The 19006-nt window shown below is 45.0% G+C and overlaps 9 non-coding genes across 9 annotated transcripts; 5 read left to right on the top strand and 4 right to left on the bottom strand.

Moving 5' to 3' along the window:
• Window positions 1–346: 346 nt before the first annotated feature.
• On the top strand, window positions 347–436 carry trnap-agg (transfer RNA proline (anticodon AGG)). Its single transcript is given in 2 exon segments — window positions 347–382; window positions 401–436. It is a non-coding gene; the product is annotated as a tRNA-Pro (tRNA).
• A 1272-nt stretch (window positions 437–1708) lies between these two features.
• On the bottom strand, window positions 1709–1798 carry trnar-ucg (transfer RNA arginine (anticodon UCG)). The gene is given in 2 exon segments: window positions 1709–1744; window positions 1762–1798. It is a non-coding gene; the product is annotated as a tRNA-Arg (tRNA).
• A 3173-nt stretch (window positions 1799–4971) lies between these two features.
• On the bottom strand, window positions 4972–5061 carry trnar-ucg (transfer RNA arginine (anticodon UCG)). Its single transcript is given in 2 exon segments — window positions 4972–5007; window positions 5025–5061. It is a non-coding gene; the product is annotated as a tRNA-Arg (tRNA).
• A 3174-nt stretch (window positions 5062–8235) lies between these two features.
• trnar-ucg (transfer RNA arginine (anticodon UCG)) lies at window positions 8236–8325 on the bottom strand. The gene is given in 2 exon segments: window positions 8236–8271; window positions 8289–8325. It is a non-coding gene; the product is annotated as a tRNA-Arg (tRNA).
• Window positions 8326–10136: 1811 nt separating this feature from the next.
• On the top strand, window positions 10137–10226 carry trnap-agg (transfer RNA proline (anticodon AGG)). The gene is given in 2 exon segments: window positions 10137–10172; window positions 10191–10226. It is a non-coding gene; the product is annotated as a tRNA-Pro (tRNA).
• Window positions 10227–11498: 1272 nt separating this feature from the next.
• trnar-ucg (transfer RNA arginine (anticodon UCG)) lies at window positions 11499–11588 on the bottom strand. Its single transcript is given in 2 exon segments — window positions 11499–11534; window positions 11552–11588. It is a non-coding gene; the product is annotated as a tRNA-Arg (tRNA).
• A 1811-nt stretch (window positions 11589–13399) lies between these two features.
• Window positions 13400–13489, top strand: trnap-agg (transfer RNA proline (anticodon AGG)). The gene is given in 2 exon segments: window positions 13400–13435; window positions 13454–13489. It is a non-coding gene; the product is annotated as a tRNA-Pro (tRNA).
• A 3182-nt stretch (window positions 13490–16671) lies between these two features.
• trnap-agg (transfer RNA proline (anticodon AGG)) lies at window positions 16672–16761 on the top strand. Its single transcript is given in 2 exon segments — window positions 16672–16707; window positions 16726–16761. It is a non-coding gene; the product is annotated as a tRNA-Pro (tRNA).
• A 1540-nt stretch (window positions 16762–18301) lies between these two features.
• Window positions 18302–18391, top strand: trnap-agg (transfer RNA proline (anticodon AGG)). The gene is given in 2 exon segments: window positions 18302–18337; window positions 18356–18391. It is a non-coding gene; the product is annotated as a tRNA-Pro (tRNA).
• Window positions 18392–19006: the final 615 nt, after the last annotated feature.

Below are 19006 nucleotides of genomic sequence, written 5' to 3' on the forward strand. Positions count from 1 at the left end.
TTCAGCTGAGGGACTGTCAAAAATTGTCGGTTTGAAGCCAGATTCGGAACAGAAGAAGTGTCGCCCAGTTAATTAAACGACCGCAGCAGGACTCAAACCTGCAATCTTCTGATAACTGAAAAACTCGCTAACCGAATTCAGACGCCTTACCCATTAGGCCACGCAGCCGCAGATGCTGCTGAGCTTCTTTTTATGGGGAGAATTGTGAGCAGATTCAAGGAAACTGCTCGCAAAAAGAAGCGGATTGAGGAAAAGTTAAACATTTTAACTGAATGAACAGGGCTTCTGCGAGCTGGGTTTGCACCAGCGCAGGGAATCGCAATGCAACTTAAACCATAGCATCGGCGGCTCGTTGGTCTAGGGGTATGATTCTCGCTTAGGGAATTTCCATGGCTTAAATTGCGAGAGGTCCCGGGTTCAAATCCCGGACGAGCCCCGCCACATTTAGTTGAATTCAACACCTCGGTCATGAAAACTGAAATCGTTCTCCTTTAAAAAAAACGGAATGATCCGGGACTGTGAGCTCTGCCATTTCAAACAGACACAGAATGATCCGGGACTGTGAGCACTCTCTTTTTAAACAGACCCAGAGTGATTAACAACTGACCACGACCCATTCCATTGTAGACAGGCCTGATTTCCAATGCTTATGAAATCGATGGCAACATATATCGGACTGTTTCTATAACAGGCGGCAGATTACGATGCCCGCTTTTCTGTTGGGTGACAAATTGAAAGTTTACTCCATTGTAATTTTCCCTTTATCTCCGTCATTTCTCTCCAGCCAAATGAACTGAGTCTAGGTGTCAGCCGTGGCTCAGCGGCAGCAAAGTCAAGCAGCACTCCAGAGACTTGAGCAGATAATCCAGGCTGACACTCCAGTGCAGTAATGACGTAGTGCTGCACTGTTGGTGCCTCCGTCTTTCTAGTAAGACGTTAAACCGGGCCCTCGGATCCCATGAGAGTATGCCGAAAAGAACGAGGATGTCTCGCCCATTATTTATATCTCAACCAAAGACACTAAAGCAGAAAATCTCGTCATTAAGATTGATAAATATTTTTGAAATTACATTGCCTCCTAAAGGAGAAATTTATGTTTCTGCTCCCTAATCATTTGGCTCTGGTCCCGCTACTCTTTAATTCGGTGACAATCTCAGCAGAAGAAAGGAGGAGTTCGACAATCTTCGAATCGCGATCACTGCTCCAACTTCATTCAAGAAGTTGAAGAATTGCAGTGGTCTCTTTTAATTTTAACAAGATATGAGTAATGCATGGGGCACAGACCAGGAGCACCAGAGCGCCTCTGACGAAATTGCATTTGAAAGCTTATTTTAGACAAGATTCAGTTAAATGCTCGGAAAGTGTACCAGTATCAAACGTAATAACGACGAGGATGGGAACTGAACCCTCGCGTACAGATCGGCAATAGATTAACTGTCTATCGCCTTAACCTTTCGGCCACCTCGACTCAACCATATACTGCTCTCAGCCATTTCATTTCCTGCTTTTTGCATCGAAGCAGAAATACCCTGAAAGAAAGTCCACTTCACCGCTTATCCTGCCCGTGCACCCAGATCAACAATGTTGAAAATGTACAATCAGCTTAATGTAAGCAAAAGGCCTTCCACTGCTTCAGTTGAGGGACTGTCAAAAATGGTCGGTTTGAAGCCAGATTCGGAACAGAAAAAGTGTCGCCCAGTTAATTAAACGACTGCGGCAGGACTCGAACCTGCAATCTTCTGATGACTGAATAACTCATAACCGAAGTCAGACGCCTTATCCATTAGGCCACGCAGCCGCTGATACTGCTGGTTGTCTTTTTATGGGGAGAATTGTGAGCAGATTCAAGGAAACTGCTCGCAAAAAGAAGCGGATTGAGGAAAAGTTAAACATTTTAACCGAATGAACAGGACTTCTGCGAGCTGGGTTTGCACCAGCGCAGGGAATCACAATGCAACTTGAAGCAGAGCATCGGTGGTTCGTTGGTCTAGGGGTATGACTCTCGCTTAGGGAATTTCCGTGGCTTAAAATGCGAGACGTCCCGGGTTCAAATCCCGGACTGAGCCCCGCCGCATTTCGTTAAACTCAACACCTCGGTCATGAAAGCTGAAACCGTTCTACTTTAAAAAATACGGAATTAATCGGGACTGTGAGCTCTGCCATTTTAAACAGAAACAGAATGATCCGGGAATGTGAGCACTCCCGGTTTAAATAGACCCAGAGTGATTAACAACTGACCACGACCCATTCCATTATAGACAGGCCTGATTTTCAATGCTTATGAAATCGATGGCAACATATATCGGACTGTTTCTATAACAGGCGGCCGATTACGATGCCCGCTTTTCTGTTGGGTGACAAATTGAAAGTTTACTCCATTGTAATTTTTCCCTTTATCTCCGTCATTTCTCTCCAGCCAAATGAACTGAGTCTAGGTGTCAGCCGTGGCTCAGCGGCAGCAAAGTCAAGCACCACTCCAGAGACTTGAGCAGATAATCCAGGCAGACACCCCAGTGCAGTAATGAGGTAGTGCTGCACTGTTGGTGCCTCCGTCTTTCTAGTAAGACGTTAAACCGGTCCTCCGATCCCATGAGAGTATGCCGAAAAGAACGAGGATGTCTCGCCCCTTATTTATATCTCAACCAAAGACACTAAAACAGAAAATCTCGTCATTAAGGTTGATAAATATTTTTGAAATTACATTGCCTCCTAAAGGGGAAATTTATGTTTCTGCTCCCTAATCATTTGCCTCTGGTCCCGCTACTCTTTCATTCGGTGACAATGTCAGCAGAAGAAAGGAGGAGTTCGACAATCTCCGAATCGCGATCACTGCTCCAACTTCATTCAAGAAGTTGAAGAATTGCAGTGGTCTCTTTTAATTTTAACAAGATATGAGTAATGCATGGGGCACAGAACAGGAGCACCAGAGCGACTCTGACGAAATTGCATTTGAAAGCTTATTTTAGGCAAGATTCAGTTAAATGCTCGGAAAGTGTACCAGTATCAAACGTAATAATGACGAGAATGGGAGCTGAACCCTCGCGTACAGATCGGCAATAGATTAACAGTCTATCGCCTTAACCTTTCGGCCACCTCGACTCAACCATATACCGCTCTCAGCCATTCCATTTCCTGCTTTTTGCATCTAAGCAGAAATACCCTGAAAGAAAGTCCACTTCACCGCTTATCCTGCCCGTGCACCCAGATCTACAATGTTGAAAATGTACAACCAGCTTAATGTAAGCAAAAGGCCTTCCACTGCTTCAGCTGAGGGACTGTCAAAAATTGTCGGTTTGAAGCCAGATTCGGAACAGAAGAAGTGTCGCCCAGTTAATTAAACGACCGCAGCAGGACTCAAACCTGCAATCTTCTGATAACTGAAAAACTCGCTAACCGAATTCAGACGCCTTACCCATTAGGCCACGCAGCCGCAGATGCTGCTGAGCTTCTTTTTATGGGGAGAATTGTGAGCAGATTCAAGGAAACTGCTCGCAAAAAGAAGCGGATTGAGGAAAAGTTAAACATTTTAACTGAATGAACAGGACTTCTGCGAGCTGGGTTTGCACCAGCGCAGGGAATCGCAATGCAACTTAAACCATAACATCGGCGGCTCGTTGGTCTAGGGGTATGATTCTCGCTTAGGGAATTTCCATGGCTTAAATTGCGAGAGGTCCCGGGTTCAAATCCCGGAACGAACCCCGCCGCATTTAGTTGAATTCAACACCTCGGTCATGAAAACTGAAATCGTTCTCCTTTAAAAAAAACGGAATGATCCGGGACTGTGAGCTCTGCCATTTCAAACAGAAACAGAATGATCCGGGACTGTGAGCACTCTCTTTTTAAACAGACCCAGAGTGATTAACAACTGACCACGACCCATTCCATTATAGACAGGCCTGATTTTCAATGCTTATGAAATCGATGGCAACATATATCGGACTGTTTCTATAACAGGCGGCCGATTACGATGCCCGCTTTTCTGTTGGGTGACAAATTGAAAGTTTACTCCATTGTAATTTTCCCTTTATCTCCGTCATTTCTCTCCAGCCAAATGAACTGAGTCTAGGTGTCAGCCGTGGCTCAGCGGCAGCAAAGTCAAGCACCACTCCCGAGACTTGAGCACATAATCCAGGCTGACACTCCAGTGCAGTAATGACGTAGTGCTGCACTGTTGGTGCCTCCGTCTTTCTAGTAAGACGTTAAACCGGGCCCTCGGATCCCATGAGAGTATGCCGAAAAGATCGAGGATGTCTCGCCCATTATTTATATCTCAACCAAAGACACTAAAGCAGAAAATCTCGTCATTAAGGTTGATAAATATGTTTGAAATTACATTGCCTCCTAAAGGAGAAATTTATGTTTCTGCTCCCTAATCATTTGGCTCTGGTCCCGCTACTCTTTAATTCGGTGACAATCTCAGCAGAAGAAAGGAGGAGTTCGACAATCTCCGAATCGCGATCACTGCTCCAACTTCATTCAAGAAGTTGAAGAATTGCAGTGGTCTCTTTTAATTTTAACAAGATATGAGTAATGCATGGGGCACAGACCAGGAGCACCAGAGCGCCTCTGACGAAATTGCATTTGAAAGCTTATTTTAGACAAGATTCAGTTAAATGCTCGGAAAGTGTACCAGTATCAAACGTAATAACGACGAGGATGGGAGCTGCACCCTCGCGTACAGATCGGCAATAGATTAACTGTCTATCGCCTTAACCTTTCGGCCACCTCGACTCAACCATATACCGCTCTCAGCCATTTCATTCCCTGCTTTTTGCATCCAAGCAGAAATACCCTGAAAGAAAGTCCACTTCACCGCTTACCCTGCCCGTGCACCCAGATCAACAATGTTGAAAATGTACAATCAGCTTAATGTAAGCAAAAGGCCTTCCACTGCTTCAGTTGAGGGACTGTCAAAAATGGTCGGTTTGAAGCCAGATTCGGAACAGAAAAAGTGTCGGCCAGTTAATTAAACGACTGCGGCAGGACTCGAACCTGCAATCTTCTGATGACTGAATAACTCATAACCGAAGTCAGACGCCTTATCCATTAGGCCACGCAGCCGCTGATACTGCTGGTTGTCTTTTTATGGGGAGAATTGTGAGCAGATTCAAGGAAACTGCTCGCAAAAAGAAGCGGATTGAGGAAAAGTTAAACATTTTAACTGAATGAACAGGACTTCTGCGAGCTGGGTTTGCACCAGCGCAGGGAATCACAATGCAACTTGAAGCAGAGCATCGGTGGTTCGTTGGTCTAGGGGTATGACACTCGCTTAGGGAATTTCCGTGGCTTAAAATGCGAGACGTCCCGGGTTCAAATCCCGGATTGAGCCCCGCCGCATTTAGTTAAACTCAACACCTCGGTCATGAAAGCTGAAACCGTTCTACTTTAAAAAATACGGAATTAATCGGGACTGTGAGCTCTGCCATTTTAAACAGAAACAGAATGATCCGGGAATGTGAGCACTCCCGGTTTAAATAGACCCAGAGTGATTAACAACTGACCACGACCCATTCCATTATAGACAGGCCTGATTTTCAATGCTTATGAAATCGATGGCAACATAAATCGGACTGTTTCTATAACAGGCGGCCGATTACGATGCCCGCTTTTCTGTTGGCTGACAAATTGAAAGTTTACTCCATTGTAATTTTTCCCTTTATCTCCGTCATTTCTCTCCAGCCAAATGAACTGAGTCTAGGTGTCAGCCGTGGCTCAGCGGCAGCAAAGTCAAGCACCACTCCAGAGACTTGAGCAGATAATCCAGGCTGACACGCCAGTGCAGTAATGACGTAGTGCTGCACTGTTGGTGCCTCCGTCTTTCTAGTAAGACGTTAAACCGGGTCCTCCGATCCCATGAGAGTATGCCGAAAAGAACGAGGATGTCTCGCCCCTTATTTATATCTCAACCAAAGACACTAAAACAGAAAATCTCGTCATTAAGGTTGATAAATATTTTTGAAATTACATTGCCTCCTAAAGGAGAAATTTATGTTTCTGCTCCCTAATCATTTGCCTCTGGTCCCGCTACTCTTTCATTCGGTGACAATGTCAGCAGAAGAAAGGAGGAGTTCGACAATCTCCGAATCGCGATCACTGCTCCAACTTCATTCAAGAAGTTGAAGAATTGCAGTGGTCTCTTTTAATTTTAACAAGATATGAGTAATGCATGGGGCACAGACCAGGAGCACCAGAGCGACTCTGACGAAATTGCATTTGAAAGCTTATTTTAGGCAAGATTCAGTTAAATGTTCGGAAATTGTACCAGTATCAAACGTAATAATGACGAGAATGGGAGCTGAACCCTCGCGTACAGATCGGCAATAGATTAACAGTCTATCGCCTTAACCTTTCGGCCACCTCGACTCAACCATATACCGCTCTCAGCCATTCCATTTCCTGCTTTTTGCATCTAAGCAGAAATACCCTGAAAGAAAGTCCACTTCACCGCTTATCCTGCCCGTGCACCCAGATCTACAATGTTGAAAATGTACAATCAGCTTAATGTAAGCAAAAGGCCTTCCACTGCTTCAGCTGAGGGACTGTCAAAAATTGTCGGTTTGAAGCCAGATTCGGAACAGAAGAAGTGTCGCCCAGTTAATTAAACGACCGCAGCAGGACTCAAACCTGCAATCTTCTGATAACTGAAAAACTCGCTAACCGAATTCAGACGCCTTACCCATTAGGCCACGCAGTCGCAGATGCTGCTGAGCTTCTTTTTATGGGGAGAATTGTGAGCAGATTCAAGGAAACTGCTCGCAAAAAGAAGCGGATTGAGGAAAAGTTAAACATTTTAACTGAATGAACAGGACTTCTGCGAGCTGGGTTTGCACCAGCGCAGGGAATCGCAATGCAACTTAAACCATAACATCGGCGGCTCGTTGGTCTAGGGGTATGATTCTCGCTTAGGGAATTTCCATGGCTTAAATTGCTGAGAGGTCCCGGGTTCAAATCCCGGACGAGCCCCGCCACATTTAGTTGAATTCAACACCTCGGTCATGAAAACTGAAATCGTTCTCCTTTAAAAAAAACGGAATGATCCGGGACTGTGAGCTCTGCCATTTCAAACAGAAACAGAATGATCCGGGACTGTGAGCACTCTCTTTTTAAACAGACCCAGAGTGATTAACAACTGACCACGACCCATTCCATTATAGACAGTCCTGATTTTCAATGCTTATGAAATCGATGGCAACATATATCGGACTGTTTCTATAACAGGCGGCCGATTACGATGCCCGATTTTCTGTTGGGTGACAAATTGAAAGTTTACTCCATTGTAATTTTCCCTTTATCTCCGTCATTTCTCTCCAGCCAAATGAACTGAGTCTAGGTGTCAGCCGTGGCTCAGCGGCAGCAAAGTCAAGCACCACTCCCGAGACTTGAGCACATAATCCAGGCTGACACTCCAGTGCAGTAATGACGTAGTGCTGCACTGTTGGTGCCTCCGTCTTTCTAGTAAGACGTTAAACCGGGCCCTCGGATCCCATGAGAGTATGCCGAAAAGAACGAGGATGTCTCGCCCATTATTTATATCTCAACCAAAGACACTAAAGCAGAAAATCTCGTCATTAAGGTTGATAAATATGTTTGAAATTACATTGCCTCCTAAAGGAGAAATTTATGTTTCTGCTCCCTAATCATTTGGCTCTGGTCCCGCTACTCTTTAATTCGGTGACAATCTCAGCAGAAGAAAGGAGGAGTTCGACAATCTCCGAATCGCGATCACTGCTCCAACTTCATTCAAGAAGTTGAAGAATTGCAGTGGTCTCTTTTAATTTTAACAAGATATGAGTAATGCATGGGGCACAGACCAGGAGCACCAGAGCGCCTCTGACGAAATTGCATTTGAAAGCTTATTTTAGACAAGATTCAGTTAAATGCTCGGAAAGTGTACCAGTATCAAACGTAATAACGACGAGGATGGGAGCTGCACCCTCGCGTACAGATCGGCAATAGATTAACTGTCTATCGCCTTAACCTTTCGGCCACCTCGACTCAACCATATACTGCTCTCAGCCATTTCATTCCCTGCTTTTTGCATCCAAGCAGAAATACCCTGAAAGAAAGTCCACTTCACCGCTTATCCTGCCCGTGCACCCAGATCAACAATGTTGAAAATGTACAATCAGCTTAATGTAAGCAAAAGGCCTTCCACTGCTTCAGTTGAGGGACTGTCAAAAATGTTCGGTTTGAAGCCAGATTCGGAACAGAAAAAGTGTCGGCCAGTTAATTAAACGACTGCGGCAGGACTCGAACCTGCAATCTTCTGATGACTGAATAACTCATAACCGAAGTCAGACGCCTTATCCATTAGGCCACGCAGCCGCTGATACTGCTGGTTGTCTTTTTATGGGGAGAATTGTGAGCAGATTCAAGGAAACTGCTCGCAAAAAGAAGCGGATTGAGGAAAAGTTAAACATTTTAACTGAATGAACAGGACTTCTGCGAGCTGGGTTTGCACCAGCGCAGGGAATCACAATGCAACTTGAAGCAGAGCATCGGTGGTTCGTTGGTCTAGGGGTATGACACTCGCTTAGGGAATTTCCGTGGCTTAAAATGCGAGACGTCCCGGGTTCAAATCCCGGACTGAGCCCCGCCGCATTTAGTTAAACTCAACACCTCGGTCATGAAAGCTGAAACCGTTCTACTTTAAAAAATACGGAATTAATCGGGACTGTGAGCTCTGCCATTTTAAACAGAAACAGAATGATCCGGGAATGTGAGCACTCCCGGTTTAAATAGACCCAGAGTGATTAACAACTGACCACGACCCATTCCATTATAGACAGGCCTGATTTTCAATGCTTATGAAATCGATGGCAACATATATCGGACTGTTTCTATAAACAGGCGGCCGATTACGATGCCCGCTTTTCTGTTGGGTGACAAATTGAAAGTTTACTCCATTGTAATTTTCCCTTTATCTCCGTCATTTCTCTCCAGCCAAATGAACTGAGTCTAGGTGTCAGCCGTGGCTCAGCGGCAGCAAAGTCAAGCACCACTCCAGAGACTTGAGCAGATAATCCAGGCAGACACTCCAGTGCAGTAATGACGTAGTGCTGCACTGTTGGTGCCTCCGTCTTTCTAGTAAGACGTTAAACCGGGCCCTCGGATCCCATGAGAGTATGCCGAAAAGAACGAGGATGTCTCGCCCATTATTTATATCTCAACCAAAGACACTAAAGCAGAAAATCTCGTCATTAAGGTTGATAAATATGTTTGAAATTACATTGCCTCCGAAAGGAGAAATTTATGTTTCTGCTCCCTAATCATTTGGCTCTGGTCCCGCTACTCTTTCATTCGGTGACAATGTCAGCAGAAGAAAGGAGGAGTTCGACAATCTCCGAATCGCGATCACTGCTCCAACTTCATTCAAGAAGTTGAAGAATTGCAGTGGTCTCTTTTAATTTTAACAAGATATGAGTAATGCATGGGGCACAGACCAGGAGCACCAGAGCGACTCTGACGAAATTGCATTTGAAAGCTTATTTTAGGCAAGGTTCAGTTAAATGCTCGGAAATTGTACCAGTATCAAACGTAATAATGACGAGAATGGGAGCTGAACCCTCGCGTACAGATCGGCAATAGATTAACAGTCTATCGCCTTAACCTTTCAGCCACCTCGACTCAACCATATACCGCTCTCAGCCATTCCATTTCCTGCTTTTTGCATCTAAGCAGAAATACCCTGAAAGAAAGTCCACTTCACCGCTTATCCTGCCCGTGCACCCAGATCTACAATGTTGAAAATGTACAATCAGCTTAATGTAAGCAAAAGGCCTTCCACTGCTTCAGCTGAGGGACTGTCAAAAATTGTCGGTTTGAAGCCAGATTCGGAACAGAAGAAGTGTCGCCCAGTTAATTAAACGACCGCAGCAGGACTCAAACTTGCAATCTTCTGATAACTGAAAAACTCGCTAACCGAATTCAGACGCCATACCCATTAGGCCACGCAGCCGCAGATGCTGCTGAGCTTCTTTTTATGGGGAGAATTGTGAGCAGATTCAAGGAAACTGCTCGCAAAAAGAAGCGGATTGAGGAAAAGTTAAACATTTTAACTGAATGAACAGGACTTCTGCGAGCTGGGTTTGCACCAGCGCAGGGAATCGCAATGCAACTTAAACCATAACATCGGCGGCTCGTTGGTCTAGGGGTATGATTCTCGCTTAGGGAATTTCCATGGCTTAAATTGCGAGAGGTCCCGGGTTCAAATCCCGGACGAGCCCCGCCACATTTAGTTGAATTCAACACCTCGGTCATGAAAACTGAAATCGTTCTCCTTTAAAAAAAACGGAATGATCCGGGACTGTGAGCTCTGCCATTTCAAACAGAAACAGAATGATCCGGGACTGTGAGCACTCTCTTTTTAAACAGACCCAGAGTGATTAACAACTGACCACGACCCATTCCATTATAGACAGTCCTGATTTTCAATGCTTATGAAATCGATGGCAACATATATCGGACTGTTTCTATAACAGGCGGCCGATTACGATGCCCGATTTTCTGTTGGGTGACAAATTGAAAGTTTACTCCATTGTAATTTTCCCTTTATCTCCGTCATTTCTCTCCAGCCAAATGAACTGAGTCTAGGTGTCAGCCGTGGCTCAGCGGCAGCAAAGTCAAGCACCACTCCAGTGACTTGAGCACATAATCCAGGCTGACACTCCAGTGCAGTAATGACGTAGTGCTGCACTGTTGGTGCCTCCGTCTTTCTAGTAAGACGTTAAACCGGGCCCTCGGATCCCATGAGAGTATGCCGAAAAGAACGAGGATGTCTCGCCCATTATTTATATCTCAACCAAAGACACTAAAGCAGAAAATCTCGTCATTAAGGTTGATAAATATTTTTGAAATTACATTGCCTCCTAAAGGAGAAATTTATGTTTCTGCTCCCTAATCATTTGGCTCTGGTCCCGCTACTCTTTCATTCGGTGACAATCTCAGCAGAAGAAAGGAGGAGTTCGACAATCTCCGAATCGCGATCACTGCTCCAACTTCATTCAAGAAGTTGAAGAATTGCAGTGGTCTCTTTTAATTTTAACAAGATATGAGTAATGCATGGGGCACAGACCAGGAGCACCAGAGCGCCTCTGACGAAATTGCATTTGAAAGCTTATTTTAGACAAGATTCAGTTAAATGCTCGGAAAGTGTACCAGTATCAAACGTAATAACGACGAGGATGGGAGCTGCACCCTCGCGTACAGATCGGCAATAGATTAACTGTCTATCGCCTTAACCTTTCGGCCACCTCGACTCAACCATATACTGCTCTCAGCCATTTCATTTCCTGCTTTTTGCATCCAAGCAGAAATACCCTGAAAGAAAGTCCACTTCACCGCTTATCCTGCCCGTGCACCCAGATCAACAATGTTGAAAATGTACAATCAGCTTAATGTAAACAAAAGGCCTTCCACTGCTTCAGTTGAGGGACTGTCAAAAATGGTCGGTTAGAAGCCAGATTCGGAACAGAAAAAGTGTCGCCCAGTTAATTAAACGACTGCGGCAGGACTCGAACCTGCAATCTTCTGATGACTGAATAACTCATAACCGAAGTCAGACGCCTTATCCATTAGGCCACGCAGCCGCTGATACTGCTGGTTGTCTTTTTATGGGGAGAATTTTGAGCAGATTCAAGGAAACTGCTCGCAAAAAGAAGCGGATTGAGGAAAAGTTAAACATTTTAACCGAATGAACAGGACTTCTGCGAGCTGGGTTTGCACCAGCGCAGGGAATCACAATGCAACTTGAAGCAGAGCATCGGTGGTTCGTTGGTCTAGGGGTATGACACTCGCTTAGGGAATTTCCGTGGCTTAAAATGCGAGACGTCCCGGGTTCAAATCCCGGACTGAGCCCCGCCGCATTTAGTTAAACTCAACACCTCGGTCATGAAAGCTGAAACCGTTCTACTTTAAAAAATACGGAATTAATCGGGATTGTGAGCTCTGCCATTTTAAACAGAAACAGAATGATCCGGGAATGTGAGCACTCCCGGTTTAAATAGACCCAGAGTGATTAACAACTGACCACGACCCATTCCATTATAGACAGGCCTGATTTTCAATGCTTATGAAATCGATGGCAACATAAATCGGACTGTTTCTATAACAGGCGGCCGATTACGATGCCCGCTTTTCTGTTGGCTGACAAATTGAAAGTTTACTCCATTGTAATTTTCCCCTTTATCTCCGTCATTTCTCTCCAGCCAAATGAACTGAGTCTAGGTGTCAGCCGTGGCTCAGCGGCAGCAAAGTCAAGCACCACTCCAGAGACTTGAGCAGATAATCCAGGCTGACACCCCAGTGCAGTAATGACGTAGTGCTGCACTGTTGGTGCCTCCGTCTTTCTAGTAAGACGTTAAACCGGGCCCTCGGATCCCATGAGAGTATGCCGAAAAGAACGAGGATGTCTCGCCCCTTATTTATATCTCAACCAAAGACACTAAAACAGAAAATCTCGTCATTAAGGTTGATAAATATTTTTGAAATTACATTGCCTCCTAAAGGAGAAATTTATGTTTCTGCTCCCTAATCATTTGCCTCTGGTCCCGCTACTCTTTCATTCGGTGACAATGTCAGCAGAAGAAAGGAGGAGTTCGACAATCTCCGAATCGCGATCACTGCTCCAACTTCATTCAAGAAGTTGAAGAATTGCAGTGGTCTCTTTTAATTTTAACAAGATATGAGTAATGCATGGGGCACAGACCAGGAGCACCAGAGCGACTCTGACGAAATTGCATTTGAAAGCTTATTTTAGGCAAGATTCAGTTAAATGTTCGGAAATTGTACCAGTATCAAACGTAATAATGACGAGAATGGGAGCTGAACCCTCGCGTACAGATCGGCAATAGATTAACAGTCTATCGCCTTAACCTTTCGGCCACCTCGACTCAACCATATACCGCTCTCAGCCATTCCATTTCCTGCTTTTTGCATCTAAGCAGAAATACCCTGAAAGAAAGTCCACTTCACCGCTTATCCTGCCCGTGCACCCAGATCTACAATGTTGAAAATGTACAATCAGCTTAATGTAAGCAAAAGGCCTTCCACTGCTTCAGCTGAGGGACTGTCAAAAATTGTCGGTTTGAAGCCAGATTCGGAACAGAAGAAGTGTCGCCCAGTTAATTAAACGACCGCAGCAGGACTCAAACCTGCAATCTTCTGATAACTGAAAAACTCGCTAACCGAATTCAGACGCCTTACCCATTAGGCCACGCAGTCGCAGATGCTGCTGAGCTTCTTTTTATGGGGAGAATTGTGAGCAGGTTCAAGGAAACTGCTCGCAAAAAGAAGCGGATTGAGGAAAAGTTAAACATTTTAACTGAATGAACAGGACTTCTGCGAGCTGGGTTTGCACCAGCGCAGGGAATCGCAATGCAACTTAAACCATAACATCGGCGGCTCGTTGGTCTAGGGGTATGATTCTCGCTTAGGGAATTTCCATGGCTTAAATTGCGAGAGGTCCCGGGTTCAAATCCCGGACGAGCCCCGCCACATTTAGTTGAATTCAACACCTCGGTCATGAAAACTGAAATCGTTCTCCTTTAAAAAAAACGGAAATACGGAATTAATCGGGACTGTGAGCTCTGCCATTTTAAACAGAAATAGAATGATCCGGGAATGTGAGCACTCCCGGTTGAAATAGACCCAGAGTGATTAACAACTGACCACGACCCATTCCATTGTAGACAGGCCTGATTTTCAATGCTTATGAAATCGATGGCAACATAATTCGGACTGTTTCTATAACAGGCGGCCGATTACGATGCCCGCTTTTCTGTTGGGTGACAAATTGAAAGTTTACTCCATTGTAATTTTTCCCTTTATCTCCGTCATTTCTCTCCAGCCAAATGAACTGAGTCTAGGTGTCAGCCGTGGCTCAGCGGCAGCAAAGTCAAGCACCACTCCAGAGACTTGAGCAGATAATCCAGGCAGACACCCCAGTGCAGTAATCAGGTAGTGCTGCACTGTTGGTGCCTCCGTCTTTCTAGTAAGACGTTAAACCGGGTCCTCCGATCCCATGAGAGTATGCCGAAAAGAACGAGGATGTCTCGCCCCTTATTTATATCTCAACCAAAGACACTAAAACAGAAAATCTCGTCATTAAGGTTGATAAATATTTTTGAAATTACATTGCCTCCTAAAGGAGAAATTTATGTTTCTGCTCCCTAATCATTTGCCTCTGGTCCCGCTACTCTTTAATTCGGTGACAATCTCAGCAGAAGAAAGGAGGAGTTCGACAATCTCCGAATCGCGATCACTGCTCCAACTTCATTCAAGAAGTTGAAGAATTGCAGTGGTCTCTTTTAATTTTAACAAGATATGAGTAATGCATGGGGCACAGACCAGGAGCACCAGAGCGACTCTGACGAAATTGCATTTGAAAGCTTATTTTAGGCAAGATTCAGTTAAATGCTCGGAAATTGTACCAGTATCAAACGTAATAATGACGAGAATGGGAGCTGAACCCTCGCGTACAGATCGGCAATAGATTAACAGGCTATCGCCTTAACCTTTCGGCCACCTCGACTCAACCATATACTGCTCTCAGCCATTCCATTTCCTGCTTTTTGCATCTAAGCAGAAATACCCTGAAAGAAAGTCCACTTCACCGCTTATCCTGCCCGTGCACCCAGATCTACAATGTTGAAAATGTACAATCAGCTTAATGTAAGCAAAAGGCCTTCCACTGCTTCAGTTGAGGGACTGTCAAAAATTGTCGGTTTGAAGCCAGATTCGGAACAGAAGAAGTGTCGCCCAGTTAATTAAACGACCGCAGCAGGACTCGAACCTGCAATCTTCTGATAACTGAAAAACTCGTTAACCGAATTCAGACGCCTTACCCATTAGGCCACGCAGCCGCAAATGCTGCTGAGTTTCTTTTTATGGGGAGAATTGTGAGCAGATTCAAGGAAACTGCTCGCAAAAAGAAGCGGATTGAGGAAAAGTTAAACATTTTAACTGAATGAACAGGACTTCTGCGAGCTGGGTTTGCACCAGCGCAGGGAATCGCAATGCAACTTAAAACATAACATCGGCGGCTCGTTGGTCTAGGGGTAGGATTCTCGCTTAGGGAATTTCCATGGTTTAAATTGCGAGATGGTCCCCGGTTCAAATCCCGGACGAGCCCCGCCACATTTAGTTGAATTCAACACCTCGGTCATGAAAACTGAAATCGATCTCCTTTAAAAAAAACGGAATGATCCGGGACTGTGAGCTCTGCCATTTCACACAGAAACAGAATGATCCGGGACTGTGAGCACTCTCTTTTTAAACAGACCCAGAGTGATTAACAACTGACCACGACCCATTCCATTATAGACAGGCCTGATTTTCAATGCTTATGAAATCGATGGCAACATATATCGGACTGTTTCTATAACAGGCGGCCGATTACGATGCCCGCTTTTCTGTTGGGTGACAAATTGAAAGTTTACTCCATTGTAATTTTCCCTTTATCTCCGTCATTTCTCTCCAGCCAAATGAACTGAGTCTAGGTGTCAGCCGTGGCTCAGCGGCAGCAAAGTCAAGCACCACTCCAGAGACTTGAGCAGATAATCCAGGCAGACACCCCAGTGCAGTAATGACGTAGTGCTGCACTGTTGGTGCCTCCGTCTTTCTAGTAAGACGTTAAACCGGGCCCTCGGATCCCATGAGAGTATGCCGAAAAGAACGAGGATGTCTCGCCCATTAGTTATATCTCAACCAAAGACACTAAAGCAGAAAATCTCGTCATTAAGGTTGATAAATATTTCTGAAATTACATTGCCTCCTAAAGGAGAAATTTATGTTTCTGCTCCCTAATCATTTGGCTCTGGTCCCGCTACTCTTTAATTCGGTGACAATCTCAGCAGAAGAAAGGAGGAGTTCGACAATCTCCGAATCGCGATCACTGCTCCAACTTCATTCAAGAAGTTGAAGAATTGCAGTGGTCTCTCTTAATTTTAACAAGATATGAGTAATGCATGGGGCACAGACCAGGAGCACCAGAGCGCCTCTGACGAAATTGCATTTGAAAGCTTATTTTAGACAAGATTCAGTTAAATGCTCGGAAATTGTACCAGTATCAAACGTAATAACGACGAGGATGGGAGCTGAACCCTCGCGTACAGATCGGCAATAGATTAACTGTCTATCGCCTTAACCTTTCGGCCACCTCGACTCAACCATATACCGCTCTCAGCCATTCCATTTCCTGCTTTTTGCATCTAAGCAGAAATACCCTGAAAGAAAGTCCACTTCACCGCTTATCCTGCCCGTGCACCCAGATCTACAATGTTGAAAATGTACAATCAGCTTAATGTAAGCAAAAGGCCTTCCACTGCTTCAGTTGAGGGACTGTCAAAAATTGTCGGTTTGAAGCCAGATTCGGAACAGAAGAAGTGTCGCCCAGTTAATTAAACGACCGCAGCAGGACTCAAACCTGCAATCTTCTGATAACTGAAAAACTCGCTAACCGAATTCAGACGCCTTACCCATTAGGCCACGCAGCCGCAGATGCTGCTGAGCTTCTTTTTATGGGGAGAATTGTGAGCAGATTCAAGGAAACTGCTCGCAAAAAGAAGCGGATTGAGGAAAAGTTAAACATTTTAACTGAATGAACAGGACTTCTGCGAGCTGGGTTTGCACCAGCGCAGGGAATCGCAATGCAACTTAAACCATAACATCGGCGGCTCGTTGGTCTAGGGGTATGATTCTCGCTTAGGGAATTTCCATGGCTTAAATTGCGAGAGGTCCCGGGTTCAAATCCCGGACGAGCCCCGCCACATTTAGTTGAATTCAACACCTCGGTCATGAAAACTGAAATCATTCTCCTTTAAAAAAAACGGAATGATCCGGGACTGTGAGCTCTGCCATTTCAAACAGAAACAGAATGATCCGGGACTGTGAGCACTCTCTTTTTAAACAGACCCAGAGTGATTAACAACTGACCACGACCCATTCCATTATAGACAGGCCTGATTTTCAATGCTTATGAAATCGATGGCAACATATATCGGACTGGTTCTATAACAGGCGGCCGATTGCGATGCCCGCTTTTCTGTTGGGTGACAAATTGAAAGTTTACTCCATTGTAATTTTCCCTTTATCTCCGTCATTTCTCTCCAGCCAAATGAACTGAGTCTAGGTGTCAGCCGTGGCTCAGCGGCAGCAAAGTCAAGCACCACTCCAGAGACTTGAGCACATAATCCAGGCTGACACTCCAGTGCAGTAATGACGTAGTGCTGCACTGTTGGTGCCTCCGTCTTTCTAGTAAGATGTTAAACCGGGCCCTCGGATCCCATGAGAGTATGCCGAAAAGAAGGAGGATGTCTCGCCCATTAGTTATATCTCAACCAAAGACACTAAAGCAGAAAATCTCGTCATTAAGGTTGATAAATATTTCTGAAATTACATTGCCTCCTAAAGGAGAAATTTATGTTTCTGCTCCCTAATCATTTGGCTCTGGTCCCGCTACTCTTTAATTCGGTGACAATCTCAGCAGAAGAAAGGAGGAGTTCGACAATCTCCGAATCGCGATCACTGCTCCAACTTCATTCAAGAAGTTGAAGAATTGCAGTGGTCTCTCTTAATTTTAACAAGATATGAGTAATGCATGGGGCACAGACCAGGAGCACCAGAGCGCCTCTGACGAAATTGCATTTGAAAGCTTATTTTAGACAAGATTCAGTTAAATGCTCGGAAATTGTACCAGTATCAAACGTAATAACGACGAGGATGGGAGCTGAACCCTCGCTTACAGATCGGCAATAGATTAACTGTCTATCGCCTTAACCTTTCGGCCACCTCGACTCAACCATATACTGCTCTCAGCCATTTCATTTCCTGCTTTTTGCATCTAAGCAGAAATACCCTGAAAGAAAGTCCACTTCACCGCTTATCCTGCCCGTGCACCCAGATCAACAATGTTGAAAATGTACAATCAGCTTAATGTAAGCAAAAGGCCTTCCACTGCTTCAGTTGAGGCACTGTCAAAAATGTTCGGTTTGAAGCCAGATTCGGAACAGAAAAAGTGTCGCCCAGTTAATTAAACGACTGCGGCAGGACTCGAACCTCCAATCTTCTGATGACTGAATAACTCATAACCGAAGTCAGACGCCTTACCCATTAGGCCACGCAGCCGCAGATGCTGCTGAGTTTCTTTTTATGGGGAGAATTGTGAGCAGATTCAAGGAAACTGCTCGCAAAAAGAAGCGGATTGAGGAAAAGTTAAACATTTTAACTGAATGAACAGGACTTCTGCGAGCTGGGTTTGCACCAGCGCAGGGAATCGCAATGCAACTTAAAACATAACATCGGCGGCTCGTTGGTCTAGGGGTATGATTCTCGCTTAGGGAATTTCCATGGCTTAAATTGCGAGAGGTCCCGGGTTCAAATCCCGGACGAGCCCCGCCACATTTAGTTGAATTCAACACCATGAAAACTGAAATCGTTCTCCTTTAAAAAAAACGGAATGATCCGGGACTGTGAGCTCTGCCATTTCAAACAGAAACAGAATGATCCGGAACTGTGAGCACTCTCTTTTTAAACAGACCCAGAGTGATTAACAACTGACCACGACCCATTCCATTATAGACAGGCTTGATTTTCAATGCTTATGAAATCGATGGCAACATATATCGGACTGTTTCTATAACAGGCGGACGATTACGATGCCCGCTTTTCTGTTGGGTGACAAATTGAAAGTTTACTCCATTGTAATTTCCCCTTTATCTCCGTCATTTCTCTCCAGCCAAATGAACTGAGTCTAGGTGTCAGCCGTGGCTCAGCGGCAGCAAAGTCAAGCACCACTCCAGAGACTTGAGCAGATAATCCAGGCAGACACCCCAGTGCAGTAATGAGGTAATGCTGCACTGTTGGTGCCTCCGTCTTTCTAGTAAGACGTTAAACCGGGCCCTCGGATCCCATGAGAGTATGCCGAAAAGAACGAGGATGTCTCGCCCATTAGTTATATCTCAACCAAAGACACTAAAGCAGAAAATCTCGTCATTAAGGTTGATAAATA

Source organism: Somniosus microcephalus, unplaced genomic scaffold, assembly GCF_052327205.1.
Source record: "Somniosus microcephalus isolate GS21.2 unplaced genomic scaffold, FLI_Smic_1.0 unresolved_chr1, whole genome shotgun sequence".
NCBI classification, from domain to species: Eukaryota; Metazoa; Chordata; class Chondrichthyes; order Squaliformes; family Somniosidae; genus Somniosus; species Somniosus microcephalus.